The sequence below is a fragment of the Pan troglodytes genome, chromosome Y (assembly GCF_028858775.2).
Source record: "Pan troglodytes isolate AG18354 chromosome Y, NHGRI_mPanTro3-v2.0_pri, whole genome shotgun sequence".
NCBI classification, from domain to species: domain Eukaryota; kingdom Metazoa; phylum Chordata; class Mammalia; order Primates; family Hominidae; genus Pan; species Pan troglodytes.
In genome coordinates this window covers 9,148,199-9,153,661 of record NC_072422.2, presented here as the reverse complement: position 1 = coordinate 9,153,661, position 5,463 = coordinate 9,148,199, and the positions used below count along the sequence as shown (strand labels likewise).

At 32.1% G+C, this 5,463-nt stretch overlaps 1 non-coding gene across 1 annotated transcript; it reads right to left on the bottom strand.

Moving 5' to 3' along the window:
- Positions 1–2,376: 2,376 nt before the first annotated feature.
- Positions 2,377–2,540, bottom strand: LOC112209512 (U1 spliceosomal RNA). The gene has a single exon (XR_002944335.1). It is a non-coding gene; the product is annotated as a U1 spliceosomal RNA (small nuclear RNA).
- Between the last annotated feature and the right edge of the window lie 2,923 nt (positions 2,541–5,463).

Below are 5,463 nucleotides of genomic sequence, written 5' to 3'. Positions count from 1 at the left end.
GCTAATATACTATAAAAAGATTTAAAAACATAGTATATTCTAACCAATTTGAACAAACTTCACATCCTATTGTTTCCAACAATGGGCATAGAGATATTACATGAAATTTTTAAAAAACACGAATTCTTTTAAAATCAGAAGGCATTTATATCTTCAGTGAACACTACATCTAACAACAAAAGCTTTAAAATAATAAACTAGGAGACTTACTGATTTCGAGGAAAATTGTGACTGGCTATCAAAGCAGTCAGAAATCTTGGCGCAATGGGACTTCAAAGTATGTGGATTCTGATAATATGCACTTCATGGGATTAGATGAAACCAAATTTTAGAAGCATCACTTAATAAATTCTACCACAACAGTGCCCCAAGCACAAAATACAACCTACCATGCTCCACACATTGTGACATATGAAACTTGTGCAGATTGGTTTTAATATTTTAGAATTTCTATTAAAAATATATCCATATTCTTTATTTTAACAAGAAATTAAACTATCAAACATTAAATGTAAAGAAAATGTAGAATGAAAATATCCTTTTTTTACATTTTTCCCCTGTTTTATATTTTTTTTCTGGTGATAAAATAAGGTTTCTGAGCAATACAGCTGTTACTCTGGGCACCTGCTGTAATTTAGGTAATTCCATTTCTTGGCTACATGAACTTGATGAGAAGTCATGCTAAATGTTACAAGAAAAGCTTTAAATGATTAACCTGGCCAGGTGCAATGGCTAACAATCTGTAATCCCAGCACTTTGAGAGACCGAGGTGGGTGGATTGTGAGGTCAGGAGATCCAGACCACCCTGGCCAACACAGTGAAACTCTTTCTCTACCAAAAATACAAAATTAGCCAGGTGTGGTGATGCATGATTCTAATCCCAGCTACTTGGGAGGATAAGGCAGGAGAATAGCTGGAATTCAGACGGTGGAAATTGTAGTGAGCCAAGATCGCAAAGATTGCACTTCAGCCCAGACAACAGAGCAAAACTCTATCAAAAGAAAAAAAGAAAGGAAGGAGGGAAAGAAGCAAGGAAGGAAGGGAGGAAAGAAAAAAGGAAGGTAGCAAAAAAGGAAGGAAGAAGGAAGGAAGGAAGGAAGGAATGTGGGAAGGAAGGAAGGAAATGAAACAAGAAAGGAAAGAAAGAAAGAAAGAAAGAAAGAAAGAAAGAAAGAAAAGAAAAGAAAAAAAGAAAGAAAAAGGAAAGTGAAAAGAAAACTACCTTACTTATGTTGTGGCTAATCTTCCTAGAATATTTTAACAAAAATATTTGTTTCAACTTAGAAGTGCTTATAAATGGTTTTTGTTTATATTTTTGGTGAGTATTTTTTAAGTATACTTTGTATTACAGCTGTTAAAATTGTTAATTTTTACTCTCACTGGATTTTGAGAAAATCTAAATAAATTGCTTTATGCTCTTATTGAAATATCACACTTTTTATGAACTAGGACAAGGTAGTACCTAGTTACAAAAAATAAAAATAAAAAATCACAAGCGTAAAATAAAACATGACCCCACTTAAACTATTCTTCTGATCATCTTGTCACAGCTGTCCTAGATAATTTTTTCTTAATTTGCAGTCACAGCTGATATGTTACAAAATATGTAAGAAAATAATAATTGAAGACTACATAAGTAAAGCATCCAAATAAGTTTGAAAAAGAAAATTATTATTATTATTTTTATTTTACCAGTTGATACATAGAGCCTGTTGAATGAGGATATAATGGAGCATCTTCTGCTGGACAGGTCTTATGCCCATCTAAGACATCTTGGTCATCTGGCTCGAAATTCTAAATATTTAACAAGATTGACAATTTGATTATAAAAGTAATTTTGTACCTTATATTATATTTTCTTCATTTAGAATAAACTTTTAAGAAATGTAAGAAAGCTGACATCTATAACATATTTACAATTCCTGCAAATGATTTATAATAGAGGGGAAAAATCTGAATTATTTTAGCTACATCATTTTTAGACCATTTCACACAAGTTGTTTCCAAAAGGAAACTTACTTTTTAAGAACAAACAAACCAATGTTAATCATTTAACAAAATAAATATTTTCAGGGCAAGATTAATACATAAACATTGGCTTACACATTTAAAAATTACTTGTCTTTTTCCCAGATTTATATGCTGCCCTGTGGAGGCTTCCCCCCACCCCCTTATCTAGACAAAGTTCTCAAGCATTTGCAAATGTCATCTTAACACTATTTGATCTTTCTAAGAAATAACCACTTGCTGTGTTATTGTTTTGTACTGGAGGAGACCAATTTCTGTAGACACACTGAATTGTTTCCAGTATATGGCCTTCTTTCACCTTTCTATATACACTAAAAGAGTCAATTTTCTTTTCTTTTCTTTTTTTTCCACATGAAAGCGCAAACACAGTCCTTCACTTCCACAAATTATGCAGCTGAGTTTCCCACATTTGGGGAAATCTCAGGGGTCAGCACATCTGGAGTGCAATAAATCAGCCTTTCCCTGAGAAAGCCACCTTTGTGATCATGGTATCTCCCCTGGCAGAGAAGTTTCCATTTTCTTTTTAAGATTTCCATTAGCCTTCAAAAGAAAATACAAATATAAATGTAATAGAATTTAGAATAATTTCCAGTATCAGCTTAAAATGTTAATTTCAATCATCCATGATTACTATCTTCTAAAAAAGTTCAAATTCTGACACAGGCTTCTACAAAATTGTAAGAAAAAACACTATGGTAAACAATGAAATAACTGCTAAATAAAGCTACCATACATTTTATGCACTGATATGCTCATTTTTGATAGTGACTCTTTTTTTTTTTTTGAGACGGAGTCTTGCTCTTATGGCACCCAATTGTATCTAACAGCCTTTCCCAGCCTTCTGGAATTTTATTATGTGGTCTAAGAGCTTTAAAAATAGGCAGATGAAAAGAATTTATTATATATAATAGTAGCTAATATTTTGTTGCCTATTATGTGCCATTCAGAACAAGTGTTTGAGGTAATCTAATTAATATTAGACTTAGTTTCTTAAGCGGGTAACCTTAGTAAATCCATTTAACAAATTAAAAAATTACAGTTAGGAGAAATACTTTGCCAGTTATTACAGATTTAGCCAGTTGAGGGGCTAGCTAGCAATCTGACTCAAATATCTGACCTCTTGACATATTACCAACTTAAAATGTTTTGCTAAATATACTATCCATGCATTACTATAAGTGAATTAAACACAGTAATGCTATATTACTTTTCATAGTTCCATTTGTTATTCTATACTTAGGATTATGCTCTGTGGCACAGGCTGGACTACAGTGAGAAGATGATAGCTCATAGCTCAATGAGGCCTCACACTCCAATGTTCAAGGAATATTCCTGCCTCAGCCTTCCAATTACTTTGGATTAGAGAAATGCACCACCATGTCCAACTCACCTCATTATTTTTACTAAATATGAGCAGTCTTTTATGACTACCTTTTTTAAGAAAAACAAAACTTACTTGGTGTTCACTCATTTTTCAGGGACATTTTAGAAGGTAAAGCAAGAATCCTGTGATTATAAAACAGCAATATTAATTGGCAGTACAAAATTGATTTCAATTCTGTTAATATAAGAACACACACGATGGGTAAAGCAATTTTCAATGGCAACAATTAAATTTGCCTGATTTGCTAATGATCAGTCATTTTCTTTCAGAGCTGGCTAAAATGCAACATATTTACACTGCTTGGTGTTTACTGTTTACTGTCTACTGTTATACTGCTTACTGTTTACTGTTCTTAGGAGTCAATTTTAAAAGTTGCAAAAAAATGGCTTGTCTTTTTTCTCATTACCATGACAAAAAAAATAAAATAGTTTTTTTCTCTCTAGCATGTATCTTACTTAATACAATTATATTATATTCCAAGTCAGAGGCCAGGTTTTTTCTTTTTGCCATGGGAGCATTTATAATATAAATTTCTTTGGAAAAGGTAATTTTAGTAATCTAATTATTTAACGTAAAGAATAACACGAATAGGCTTCCTGTTACACTTATAGTACACATTTCACTATCTTATTCTCTTAAAAATTATAATAAAGGGAAAATCACATCATTTGCCACATTATCAATAGTATCAAAAGTTTTCATGTGCAATTTGGATTAATATTATCTTTGCCTGTATTGTTATCTACTGCCTTGAACGGTGCTTGGTACACAGCCGATGCTGATATATATCTGTTGAATACTGCCTGTTGAATAGACTAAATGTTCATTACACAAACCATTACAAACTTAATAAGGAGAATAATAAATTAATACATGAATCCCATATTATCCACGTAATTGATTTTCCACGTTAACCCAACATGTATACCTTTATGGTAATCACATCCTTTGATGAGATGAGGCTAAGATGTGATTTAGCCTTATTTTAGAGCAAATAAAAGAAGTTACATAGTAAACAATATATGACTACAAATAATTTTTAAAATGGCATAAATTAAATTCAATTGATAGGAACTCTTAATGTCATTTACAACATTAATTAATCTGCTTGAAATCTATGATGGTGGACAAAAGAAGAATTAGAAAATTTTCATTGTTAAAATCTAATATTTCAGTTGTTTACAATTTAAGATGATCATTTGCCTTTAATCATTGTGTTCTACAGCTTTATAATAACTTTAGTTTATTATCAGGTTTTCAGTGTGCTTATTATAATGTCTACTGAGTGAAAATTTTGTGTGTTTGTGGGGGTGTGTGTACAGAGTTTCCAGATATATAGTATGATTTGTTTCTAGAATCCTATAACAATAAAACTTTGAATCTCCTGGTAGAGTTGGGCAACAAATTCTGGTGCAATTCTTAGGCTTCTTTTACTGCAGATGATACAACTAAGAGTTCTAGAATAATGCTAAAGATCAGTTTTTAGAATAAGCACAGTTCTTTAAAATTATCATTTTTCTCAAAACCAGTCTGGCCAAGATTGTGAAACCCCATCTCTTCTAAATATAAAAAAATTACTTAGGCGTGGTGGTGGGCGCTTGTAATCCTAGCTACTCAGGAGGCTGATGCAGAGAATTGCTTGAACCCCGGAGGTGGAGGTTTCGGTGAGCTGAGATTCTGCTCCTGCACTCCAGCCTGAGTGAGAGAGTGAGACTCCTTCTCACACACACACATCATCATAGTAATAATAATAATAATAATAATAATAATAATAATAATAAAAGTCTTCTCTGACATACTAATTAAACTAACTACTTAGAGGCTATGGATTGCTTTTGGATAAGTTAATATTATCTACCATGATAACATTAAATTAAAAAAAAATTCCATTCTAAGACATACCTTTCTGTGACTCTTTTTCATTATTACTTCTGTGGTAACACACGTATCCTTTTAGATGATTCCAAATTGTGGACATATGTATCCAACTCCCCATTACAATTTTTTATTTGGTGTCCCACATGTTTCTAAAATGCAATCCACTCAAAGAG